Source organism: Schistocerca americana, chromosome 9 (assembly GCF_021461395.2).
Source record: "Schistocerca americana isolate TAMUIC-IGC-003095 chromosome 9, iqSchAmer2.1, whole genome shotgun sequence".
Lineage (NCBI taxonomy): Eukaryota > Metazoa > Arthropoda > Insecta > Orthoptera > Acrididae > Schistocerca > Schistocerca americana.
The window spans coordinates 162,569,748-162,583,837 of record NC_060127.1 but is presented as its reverse complement, the minus strand read 5'-3'; positions in this window follow the sequence as shown (position 1 = coordinate 162,583,837).

The following is a 14,090-nucleotide window of genomic DNA, read 5'->3' as shown; positions in this document are numbered from 1 at the left end:
CTATACTATATATGAATAATTAATTTGTTCTATTTCACTTGCAGCACAAAATGCAATTCAGAGAAAAGTGTGAGATCAAAATCAGTGGTTCATACATCAGATTGTTCAAAAACTTCCTTTGAAAGACATTAAGCAACACATGGGTAAAAAATCTTACTCTTTGAGTCCCCTAAACGAATATAATGAAGGTACAGTAAGTTTTTGTTTCAATGTGATTGCGTTATCGTTTTGTTCAGTGGCCAAATTATTAGTGGAATGTTGCATAACACACAGAGATGTGAAATGTGGTGACGAGTGGATACTGCTCACACATTTTAATTGAGAGTACAAACTAGTTACTATTGCATATCAGTTCCATTCCCTTTGGGAATGTGTTAAATTACTTAAATTATACAGCTATTATTTTAAAAAATCTAAAAGTATCTCTGGTCTACTTGGTCTAATAGAAAAAGTCTACTGAAAACTACCTATTGTATATGTTTGATTTTGTTCCAGACACTAGGGCACCAGGATGCCTTCAAAATATGTCCAGAAATCAGAACAACAAACGTGGGATCTTGTAGTGATGGCATTGGCCACATTAGACTCACAGTGGTCACTTCGAAATCCATCAGAAACATGTATATAGTTCCAACAAGTCTTCTTTTTCTCTTAAAAATATGTGGTGTGATGTCTTATAACAAGTGGATTCAAAATGTGTACACTGCAAGCTTTTACGAACAGCCATGGCTTGATGAAAATTCAGTTTCCCTCAGCGTCGTCTCTTTTCCCCGCGTTCCGCTGTCTGTAAGCAAGACACGCCACATTTTTACTTTCATAACTTTGTTTAGTTTTACTAAAAGCATGGGCCAGTAATAGAGCCCAGATTTTGATGAACTGCCAACACGCAAAATATGAGTCATGAAAATGTGTCAGATATGTAAGAAAATACGTAACATCACAAAAATATTTTACTGCATGGTTAACATGAAATAATAATTACATTGGAAATCAACTTCTGATTTACACCACAGCTTACCATATGACCTTAATATGCACTTAAACATACCATAAACACGAAAGGTATATTAAGAAGGCAATTTTACTCTATTTAATTTTTTTTATTTTGAAAGTCTGTTGTTGCGGTCTTCAGTTTGAAAACTGGTTTGATGCATCTCTCCGTCCTGTGCAAGCCTCTTCATCTATGAATAGCTACTACAACCTACATCTTTCTGAATCTGATTAATGTATTCACCTCTTGGTGTCCCTCTGCAATTTTGACCCCTAACACTTCCCTCCAATAATAAATTAGTGATCCCTTGATGTCACAGAATTCTTCTATCGACCGACCCCTTATTTTGGTCAAATTGTGCAACAAATTTCTTGTTTTTCCAATTCTATTCGTCTCTTCAACATTAGTTACATGATCTAAGTATCCAGTCTTCAGCATTTTTCTGTAGCACCATATATCGAAAGTTTCTATTGTCTTTTTGTCTAAAGTGTTTATCGTACATGTTTCACTTCCATATATGGCTACACTCCAGGCAAATACCTTCAGAAAAGACTTCCTAACACTTTGTCTATATTCGATGTTAACAAATTTTTCTGCTTTAGAAATGCTTTTCTTGCCATTGCCCGTCTACGTGTTATATCCTCCTACTTTGGCCATTATCATATAGATGCCCAAATAGCAAAATTCATCTACTACTTTCAGTATCTCGTTTCCTAATCTGATCCCCTTACCATCCCCTGATTTAATTCGACTACATTCCACATTCTTGTTTTGCTTTTTTTGATGTTCAGCTTATATCCTCCTCTCAAAACACTGTCCTTTCCCTTCAACTGATCTTCGAAATCCTTTGCTGTCTCTGACAGAATTACAATGTCACTGGCCCACCTGAAGGTTTTTATTTCTTCTTCCAAAACTTTAGTTCCTACTCCAAATTTTTCTTTGAATTCCTTTATTGTTTGTTCATTGTACATATTGAACAACATCGGGGACACGCTCCAACCCTATCTCACTCCTTTTCAATCAGTGCTTCGTTTTCACGCGCCTCCACTTTTATAACTGCCGGCTGTTTGAAAGTCTATTCTACGGTAGTAAAAGGAAATTGCTAAAACGTCCGCCTCCACTGAAATTACTGAGATGACCTACCTTGCCTTTCAATCTGAAGCACAATCAATAATCAGCCTTTCAATGTGAAGCACAATGAATAACCAGGTACGTTTCTCAATTATCAGCAGGCATAAAACATCACGATCAGAAAGAATATTTCTGAAGAAGGACTGTGATATCTCATCAACACAGAACGTCGATGGCGCAAATTTTAGATGCTCAGATATTCCTGAAGGGTAGCCTGCTGAAGCGACTTTTTCTACCCACATAGGCTTGTGCAGGTAGTAGCAAAAGGCGGGTAGCCTACATTTCTTGACAAAGGAGCGTCAAACTCATTCACTACTCACAGCCGGGTGGCGCCGCTAGAATCAGTGCATTTACCATACTCAACAATTTCTAATAGTTTCTGCAAAGGCAACCTGATAGATTGTAGTTCTTTAATGCCGCTTGCAAGGAAGCCGAAGTTACTGTGAATATGTGCCAGAGCATTTTCAACTTGAATTTCAGTGAAAGTATTGTGTGCCTCACGTATTAAAACTGAAGATGCTCTCGGAAAATTTAGTCACCCTCCCTATCAACGAATCTATGTAAATGCCTTGCGACTTGTACTGAACTTGGTCTGCTTGATTTTCTTACGTAGCGGAAAGTTGTTTGCCATGTGTTTCTTGCACACCAGTATTGTATGTGTTACTATCATTTACTTACTTTTCTGAAGAGATTTATACAAGTTTAGGTTGTTGTTGTTGTTGTGGCCTTCAGTCCTGAGACTGGTTTGATGCAGCTCTCCATGCTACTCTATTCTGTACAAACTTCTTCATCTCCCAGTACCTACTGCAACCTACATCCTTCTGAATCTGTTTAGTGTATTCATCCGTTGGTCTCCCTCTACGATTTTTACCCTCCACGCTGCCCTCGAATGCTAAATTTGTGATCCCTTGATGCCTCAGAACATGTCCTACAAACCGATCCCTTCTTCTAGTCAAGTTGAGCCACAAACTTCTCTTCTCCCCAATCCTATTCAGTACCACCTCATTAGTTGTATGATCTACCCATGTAATCTTCAGCATTCTTCTGTAGCACAACATTTCGAAAGCTCCTATTCTCTCTTTGTCCAAACTACTTATCGTCGATGTTTCACTTCCATACATGGCTACGCTCCATTAAAATACTTTCAGAAACGACTTCCTGACACCTAAATCTATACTCGATGTTAACAAATTTCTCTTCTTCAGAAACGCTTTCCTTGCCATTGCCAGTCCACATTTTATATCCTCTCTACTTCGACCATCATCAGTTATTTTGCTCCCCAAATAGCAAAATTCCTTTACTACTTTAAGTGTCTCATTTCCTAATCTAATTCCCTCAGTCTCACCCGACTTAATTCTACTACACTCCATTATCCTCGTTTTGCTTTTGTTGATGTTCATCTTAAATCCTCCTTTCAAGACACTACCCATTCCGCCATTCCGTTCAACTGCTCTTCTAAGTCCTTTGTTGTCTCTGACAGAATAACAATGTCATCGGCGAACCTTGAAGTTTTTATTTCTTCTCTACGGATTTTAATACCTACTCCGAATTTTTCTTTTGTTTCCTTCACTGCTTGCTCAATATACAGATTGAATAACATCGGGGAGAGGCTACAACCCTGTCTCACTCCCTTCCCAACCACTGCTTCCCTTTCATGCCCCTCGACTCTTATAACTGCCATTTGGTTTCTGTACAGATTGTAAATAGTCTTTCGGTCCCTGTATTTTACCTCTGCCACCTTCAGAATTTGAAAGAGACTATTCCAGTCAACATTGTCAAAATCTTTCTCTAAGTCTACAAATGCTAGAAACGTAGGTTTGCCTTTCCTTAATCTAGCTTCTAAGATAAGTCGTAGGGTCAGTATTGCCTCACTTGTTCCAATATTTCTACGGAATCCAAACTGATCTACCCCGAAGTCGGCTTCTACCAGTTTTTCCATTCGTCTGTAAACAATTAAACTGATTGTTCGGTAATTTTCACATCTGTCAACAGCTGCTTTTTTTGGGATTGGAATTAAAATATTAAATTCTATTTTCCTAGCCACTCATTTACCTACTGAAACGAGTGAGGCTCACTTCTGCTCTGCAGTCAGTACACGACGTGAAATGCACCATTTTTCTTCAGCAACTGGTAGCATCTGTTCGGTTCCTCACTGCGATTAACATCTAAATCAATAGCTATCGCTACGTTCATTGATCAGCGCGAACATTATGACAACCTGCCTAATAGCTGGCATCTCGCCTTCGGCATAGATAACGGCGGCGACGCGTCGTGGCATGGAAGAAATGAGGCCTTGGTAGGCCGCTGGACCACATCCGCCCACGCGAGTCACCTGATTCCCGTAAATTCCGAAGAGGGGTCATCAGCTCCGGCGCCATGTTGCATCACATCCCAGATGTTCAGATCTGGTGAGTTGGGGAGTCAGCACATCAACCGCCAATCGCTGCTGTGTTCGCCGAGCCAGTCCATCACATTCTTGGCTTTGTGACACGGGGCATTATCTTGCTGGAAAATGCCACTGCCAACCGGAAACATGATCGTCATGAAGGAGTGTACGCGGTCTGCAGCCGGTGTACGATACTCTTTGGCCGTCATGGAGCTACGGATGCCGACGTGAATGTTCCCCAGAACATAATGGAGCACCCGCCAGCTCGTCTCCGTCTCGCAGTACAGTTGTCAAGGGGCTGTTCCCCTTGAAGATTTGTTGGTTGGTTTTTTGGGGGAAGAGACCAAACACGAGGTCATCGGTCTCATCGGACTAGGGAAGGACAGGGAAGGAAATCGGCCGTGCCCTTTCAGAGGAACCATCCCAGCATTTGCCTGGAGCGATTTAGGAAAATCACGGAAAACCTAAATCAGGATGGCCGGACGCGGGATTGAACCGTCGTCCTCCCGAATGCGAGTCCAGTGTGCTAACCACTGCGCCACCTCGCTCGGTCCCCCTTGAAGACGACGGATTCGCGCCGTCCCATCAGCATGCTCAAGAAGGGATCGTGATTCATCAGACCGTGCAACGCCCTGCCACTGTGTCAACGTCCAGTGCCAATGGTCAAGTGCCCATTTCAGTTGCAGTTGCTGATGTCGTGGTGTTAACTCTGGCACACGCAAGGGTCGTCGGCTGTAGAGGCCCGTCCTTAGGAACGTTCGGTGCCCTCTGTGTTCACACACAGCTGCACTCTGTCCAGCATTAAACTCTGATGTTATAGTTCAATTCTTTTATCTTGGCAAATCGCGCACGCCCCCCCAGACGCGGGAGATTGAAGCGCTGCCATTTGCAAACGACGCACGCGTAAAGAGAAGCAGCGCCGTAGTGCAGTATAGTTCGCAATCTTACGTTTAGGGGGGAGCGCGCAGTTTATGAAATAAAGCCACCACGGCCGCATTAACCCTTTCGCTGCTACAGAGACGTGCTTCCCGCATTCCGCACTGTGCGCCATTTTGTCATCACTGCACTGCTCGCCTGTGCAGACACATGGCGTTCCGACTGCTTTGACACACTTATCATTCGATGTCACAAAAACTACTTGGATCAAAAATTTTATTTTTACACATCTTCTTGACTGATACCTTTCCCCCATAAATAATTTAATTTTGTTTCGATGTTCAGCGCAGTTATTGTGCAGCATTAAATGTAGTAAACCATTGCACGAAGTTTTGAAGAGTTTTCAGAAGTAAAAGTCCGTAGCTTATACTTTCCGTATGGTTGATTTTAGTTGCCACAATGTTGAGAATGAAATGTGGAGAAGATACCTAAGTTTCATATAAAATTTACTGTATAAAAATATCTCACTTAATTTAAGTACCAGATAGGTGTCGTATGTAATATAATTGAGAAATATTCCGTCTTTCGCGAGTACAATAAAAGTTTTATTTATACCATAGTCATTTCGCGTTTTTCTAAAAAGTTCTGATTAAAACAAAGTTGGCGAAGTACACAAAACTGAATTGTGGACGTAATAAAACATAGAAAATAAAATGTATTGTCAGTGAGGCCCAGTGCGCAAACAATTTGTGTTTGTCACAACGGACAGCAAATACTTGCCAAAACATAGGTAGACGAAAACATTGCATATGATGTTGCCAAAGCAGCGAAGCAAAGAATTGCGTCAGACAATCAAGTAGCTTGGCAACGTACGAGCCGAAATTCTGCTCTAAATAATACTTTTAATACTGTCGCAAAACAATATATCTCAATATGATTAGTAAAACAGCGACTGTGGAAGAGAAGATATACAAACAAAACAGATAACATGAGTATTGTATGTGTGCCTTTTCATTGTTTTTAATTGCTGTGAAAAGAAATATTGGAGGACAAAATTAGAAAAACCTAAAACTTATTATGATTACAACGAAGAGACAAAGCACTAGAAATTTCAAAAAATTACATTCAAACGAATAAAATTCATGATGTAAGACACTACGATATTGTTTTTAAATAAAGAAAATATTAAGCCCAAACAAGGCTTGAGCTCTGAACCTTGCAATTAACAGCCTAACACCGTAACCATTATGTTAACGCAGCTCGTCATCCATCACCACTCCTGGATGATATAAAACATCTCGCAAAATACCAACAAAACACTGCTGGTAGGACTATGAATTACTGACGTTTCGTCGAAGTACAATAGAAAATAAATAATTACCACTGTTCTTTATTGCAAAAAAGCTGTTCGTGGGAATGATACAAACACCTTTTCTTGCTATCGCCTGAATTAGGAGGCTTATTGCTTGTTTGGTTTTATTAATTGATAGAATATGAAGCAACTGGTACAAAGAATGCTTTTTCCAAACTTTCTATAAAAGAAAGTCTGTTATCAAGACATTGCTTTTGTTCAATTACTTTATTTATGACTGAACGTTTCTAAAACTGAAGACACTCGTCCGTGCTCTGCACTGCAATCGAGCTCTGGCAACGTCGTTCTCTGTTCTTTGACTGACTGTGTTTTGTGACGTCAGATGCGCAGAACGAACTGAAACTTGGCCGCCATCGTAAATGACGCTCACTATAGTTCTGCCTATAGCGTCCCCAGTGCCAAATTTTTATCGTGTAGCCGTAAAATAATAATTTCTCTGTGTAGGTTTAGATTGCAAAGAAATAATTTATGACATAATGATCTAAAGAGACGACAAGATACGCTCTTTTGTTAATTTTTTAGTCGACTTCACTTCTTCTCTTGTCTTGAGTGTGTACGTACGGACATCTTGCGAGTCCTGGCAAATGTAAGCATATTTGTATGAGTTAAGCATATAATATACCGATTTAATACTATTGTGCACTTTTAATTTGTAAGAGGTGATCCCAATTTCATGTCCGCCTTCCTTGAATTAAACTGCATTCAAGTAATTTACAGTTCAACAATCGCAGCGGCCGATGCAGCCAACGACGCCATTACGTGGCGATATTAACTTATGAAAAATTAGCGGAAGCGAAATACTCGCCCGCTATTAACATAATATTAATTTTTCTCCACAGCCGCACTAAGTTGCAGAAATACGTAGCTTTAAGATTCTTATTTTCAGTACCATAGCTGAGAGCCAGAGCCAGGACTCCGACTACAATACAATGGTCAACGGAGGTAAGAAAATACTCTCGCGAGTGTGTGGGCCGCAATTGTAATTAATAACTAAAGATCTTTTGCTTTGAAGTGAACTGACTAGCCGAGGAAATTAATATGAAAAGTTTATTACATTGTTCAGCTTGTATGCTCACGTTTTAAGATGCAGCGAGTCTAACATTCATTAACGTAACAAATAATTTGAGATTAATATTGTTAAAAAGGAGAACTTCAGGAAAGCATTTAATCGTAAAATCAAAATTAAATTGAATAACGTTTTTATTAAGGCCCACCACGTAAGTCGGCAACAATCAAAAAATAATAATAACAATAATAATATATTAAATTACGACGGCCGACGGACGCGAGATTGGCGCCGCAACTTTGGGGCCCGATTAATATGATTCTATTGTAATGAATGTAATTATGTATGTGTCTAATTGTTGTAAAATATTAATGCTTATATGAATTCTTTTACATGTACAACAACAAAACCACACCCTGAGGAGATCCTGAGAAGAAAAAGTGTAGAAAAGAAAAGGGATTACGATAAAGAAAAATAAAGGTAAGGCCTATTGTGCAAGCATCCTGTGTAGCTCTGTGCGGAATATCGAACCCATGTGCACATGAGATACCTTCTGTGTTTTGTGTATTTATGTGTTTATTTTTGGAGGGGATAATGATTTGTTTTGTGTATTTATGTGTTTATTTTTGGAGGGGATAATTATTTGTGTGTGTATCAGTGTTAAAGATTTGTCAGTGGCTTAAAGTGAATTTATTATGGGTAAGATAGCACAAGCTAAAGCATTCGTACCAGACGAACAAAATTTTGTTAATATGGAAAGTGAGGGTCATTTGCAATACGTAAACGAATCCCAAGCCACCGCCTCGGATAACATAATTTCCGGAGCGGGGGGCGAGGATCTGTGGACGGTGAATGACGCTCCACAGCAGAATGGGAATAGAGAAACAACTCCACTGCCTGGGCAGGGGGGCCAATCGAGTGCTAGATTAAGTGGGGCACCAGTATGCTCACCGATTGCAGACCCATTTGCAGAATTTCTGCGCAGGTTAGAAGAAAGAGATAGGGAAAAAGAAAGAATGTTAGAACAGAGGGAAAAAGAAAGAGACGAGAAACTGGCTCAGATGCTACGTGAGGAAGAACAGCGCAATGAAGCGAAACTAGACAATATCCGAAGCGAACTTGCCGAGATGCGGGACACGTGTAAAGAAACACCCGATCTTGTACAAACTTAACCGGCGAGATGCAAAAATTACAGATATCGCAGGCTAGGCTTGAAGATCATGTCCAGACTTTAACCAACCGCGTGGATAATGTGGAGATAGATGCACGGAAAAGTATTGACGCATATTTGGAAGTGCAAGCTCAAAAAGTAGAAAAAGAATTAAATGAATGGCTAGAAGTAAAGGATCGCGAGATATCTGCAAAGATTGAAAGTGATGTAAAAACAGCTGTAGAACAAGCGACTGCGGCCGCGAGTGTAAATATTGACGCTAGCGCTGCCGCACTACATGCCGAGTTAACACACATTAAGTCCCGTGTGACTGCGGAGTTGCCAAATTGGAAACAGGAGGTCGCGCGGAGACTGTCTGCGTTGGAAAGCAATGTAAACAGTGGCGGACAGATCATGAATCCGACTCCGCGTACTGATTACTGTAATAACGCTGACGGTAGGCAGGGTGCGAGTGCGCAACCGCAACCTAATGCGAATTATGAGCACGAACAACATGCGATACCGTGCAGCGCACATCACGAAGTGATGAATGTCCCAGAATGTAGTAATCAGACGTGCAAAAAAGAGGACAATGTAATAAAACACAGGACATTCCAACCTTTCAATAGCGAAAAACGAAATGTCCACCCTGTTGTATTTATTAAGAGCTTCAGGAATGTGTTTCCCAGGACATGGACGGAAAGACAAAGAATACAGTTCGTGGTCTCCTTTATTCAAGGTGACGCGGCACTGTGGGCCACCGACGTGTCCGAAAAATGTCTAACGACGCAACAGTTTGAAGGTGCATTCTTGCAAAAATTATGGTCCGATAGCGTCCAAGAAAGACTACGAAAGGAGTTGTACAGTCCAGAAATGTACAATCCTAAGATGGGAACGTTACGCAAACATTTCGAAAAGTATATAAACAAAACCAGGTACTGGGACGAGCCAATGTCCGATCGTGATATAATCAGATTAATAAAAATGAAGTTGCCCAGTGAAATTAAAAGATATTTCATCAATGTGCCGGAATACGATATAGAACAATTCATGGAAATAGTGGATTCTGTTGACTTATTGATCGAAGATATGAAAACCGAAAACAAGTGGAGCCATGCAGGCTGTAATCAACAAAAAGCCGATTACAATACCAGCCACAGTAATGGTAGTAACTTAGTACCAAATGGCAACGGGAATAGGGAAGAGCACCGGCAACAGAATCGAGGCACAAACAGTGGCAATGGTTATAACGGCAACGGTTATAATCGTCAAAATCGAAAGAGACATCATGATGGACGCACGAGTAATGGATATAATGGTAACGGCAATCCGCAATGGCGGAACAACCGAAACCAGTGGCGTGGTTGTAATGAACCGACACCACAGTGGCAACAAAACACAGCGCCACAATGGAACGCCAACCCAGGTCCATCACAGAACACGTCAGGAAGTTACAACCGACCACCGCAAAACCAGAGCCATACACAATATCAAAACACACCATCGGGAAGGCAGGGCGGCCAACATAACAGTAGCAACAACAACAACCAGAACCACAATGTGAGGTTAGTGGAAGTGACAGACAACTGTCAACCCACTAATGCTCATCCGTTAAACTAAAGACAGCCACAATACGCTCTCCGTTGTTGGCTGCAGGATGGTGTAGTGAGGGCACATCCACGGATGACAGCCATAAACTTTGTATGCTGAGATACAATGAAGGAACAAAAATAGAAAAGGAACTTGTAGACGTACCGCAGAAATGTAACCGAACCGACAAAACTGTTGTGCAGGCTATATTGCAAGCAGATATGTACGGAGCACCAATACAGATAATAGTCGATACCGGTGCGTCAACCAATGTCATGAGTGCAAATTTTTACGAGTACTTGAGTCAAAATAATAGGATACCAGTATTGCCAGTGAAGAATTGTCGTGTTACAGGTGCAATAGGTGCACAATCTCATATCATAAAGCACCAGGTGCAAGTCGAGTTTACGGTAGGAAATGAAGCAATGAAAAGCTCGTTCCTAGTAGTTAAGGGATTAGGTGTTGCTTGCATCCTGGGGATGGAATTTTTACGCCAGAGGGACGCAAAAATCGACCTCTTGTGCGGGGAAGTAAGCCTTATGGATGAGGATAGACGTGTAATTTTGCCATTGTTGAGGACACGGGAAACGCACGGTAAATATTGCCGGAACTTTCAGTCGAGATTCGAAGGAATACAGGTAATGAATTTATATTCTGACTTAAGTACAAGACAAGCGTATTATAAAGAATTTATTACTGAAGATAAAGAGGAAAAAAGGTAACTGAAAGCCATGAAAGTTAGGGAGTCAGAACATCTGAGTGAAGCACAACAAAACGAATTGACTCGGCTACTTACAGATTACGAGAATGTGTTTTCAGAAAAACCCGGTGTTAACGAGGGCTACACCGATAACATCGAAGTGGTACCTCACGATACTTTATGTCACGCAAACTACATCATCCCGTGGTCAAATAAGGAGGCAGTTACCAAGCAAATAAGAAAAAAAATACTTGCAAAGACTTAAAGAAGTTAGCTTAGTAGAGCAACTGTTACATATGTGAATAATAGGTTCAGTTTATAGTGTATTTTTTTGTGAGTAAATGTTCAGATTTTAGTGTAACATTTAAAGACAATGAGGCACACAAGATTAGTGCGATTCAATTTTGTAGATGTTAAGGAATAATAGTATTTTTAAACAATTGCATTTTGAAGAAAAAAATGAACGTAGATTTAAGAATATTTTAAAAATTTCATGTTGAAAACTGCTTAAAAAAATATTTAAAAAAAATTCAATAGCATGTAATGATGACAGAATTTTTCATTAGTGTGTCATGAATATTTTTGAACTGTAGTAGTAACGCAACTTATGAAGTTCAATATTACAGTGTATATGTTGTTCCATGTATTTATGTCTATATCGATCTTGAAATATGCTCAATCATAATTTACTTGACAATATGAGTGCAGGGTGTACATCACCCAAGGTACCTCATGTGTTGTGGACAAGGTACAAAGCAAATCAGTAAACGCGACTACCGCTAAGCACTGTTAAAATATATTGCCATCTGCTAAGTCAGAGATTTGCACGAATTTGTAGTGTGAACAAAAGTCACAAATCTAACATTAATCTAGGAACTTGCACGCTAGGCCTAGATTATAAAATGTGTACGATAATGCGAGAGGCAAAGTTTTGTAAAGTCGAGCCTGGCTCTGGAGGGCAAGTACGCAATGAGTGGGCAGACATGACATGGGGACGGAAATACAATTGTATAGTAAAAAAAAAAATCTGAAGGCGACTCTAAGTGGAAAATGAAAAGAGATAATTAGTGGGAGAGACTGGTAAAATCCAGCACGAGCCAAAATCCAGTTCAGACTGAATGAAATACATTAGTGTTTGTGAACTAATCGAAACAGTTACTTCAAGCAGTGTGAAAAACTGTGAAGGTGAAACTGTGATATGGACAGTGAAGTGCTAGTATTGAACGTTCAACAGCGGTGAGGACGCCAAACGCCAATATTACGCACGAAAAACTGTGAATTTGCTTATAAATGTGAACTGTTAACGTGAAGTGAACCCACAGTCAATATTTTTGGGACAGACTGTAGTTTCAGTAAGCACAATAATGCGAGATTGGAATGCGATGCGTGGACTGTTGCAAAACAGCGACCGCAGAAACGGCGAATGTTTGTGCTAAGCTCGTACTGGGACACTCACCAGTGCCTGCGAGTGCAGCGAAAACATAAATAATTGTATCAAGACAAAAACTGACGTGTAATGGAAACAGTATTGCATCAAAACTGCATTCACGGGAGAAGGTCCATGTCATGTATTCTGCAAGACAGTGCTAGCTTGACACTCGGAAACTGGCGAAAACTTAACAACAACTGCCGCACTAATAAACGCTCCTTTCCCACTAGCGTAACCATCTGCAGCGGGAAACAAATATTACGTTGGTTGTGTGTATGTTTCATGTACTACGTCGGAGATGCGTAGCAGAGCTGACTCCTGCCAACAAGCGCGAGAGGCGGATATCATCCCACTCCGCCACGCCCGGCCGAGACAGAAGCGCATCGCCAACCGTGCAGCCGATCAGCTGATTCTGACGTTCCGCGACGGCGAGAGACACGCTGGCGTCGAGCGGGCGTTGACCTCTCCGCAGCCACCGCGAACGCCGAGCACCGAACACACCAACCGACGCCGTCGCGAGCTAAACATCGCAGCGTAGATCATCAACGACACCGCAATCAATTGTTCTAATGACCTCATTTTTTGCATAGTGCAACAAAAATATTTGTATGCACATCCTGTGCTCCAATGACATTCCAGAAACAATAAAGTGAAAGTGACCAAAGCAGTTAGTCTGTCGCTCCGCCGAGGTTTTCCCCAGGTTTCCCTACGGCCGCGCCAAATGAGGAGCGAACAGTTGACACCCCTGGGACTTCAAGTTTATGGACTAACCCGTGATTGTATACCTTTGAACACTGCAAAAGTTGCAACCCTAAGAAGAAGCAGCCAAAATAAAACTAGTTGTATTCTATGCCCTTTTGTACATGACTGCATACGTAACCAATTGTATATTATATTGTTATGTAGATAACTTCATCTGTATTACAATTTGTGCGCAACACACCTCAGTAATTTAACGATTTAAATATACGATGTGACATATATAGACCGTGAAAGAAAAATCTGCGTGTGGACACTGTGGACATGAAAGTGGAAATATTTATGTCAAAAAACACGAACATTTTTATGACATAAACATTTCGGGGGGCAATATAGCGTCCCCAGTGCCAAATTTTTATCATGTAGCCGTAAAATAATAATTTCTCTGTGTAGGTTTAGATTGCAAAGAAATAATTTATGACATAATGATCTAAAGAGACGACAAGATACGCTCTTTTGTTAATTTTTTAGTCGACTTCACTTCTTCTCTTGTCTTGAGTGTGTACGTACGGACATCTTGCGAGTGCTGGCAAATGTAAGCATATTTGTATGAGTTAAGCATATAATATACTTTTACTTTGTAAGAGGTGGTCCCGATTTCATGTCCGCCTTCCTTGAATTAACCTGCATTCAAGTAATTTACAATTCAACAATCGCAGCGGCCGATGCAGCCAACACGCCATTACGTGGCGATATTAAC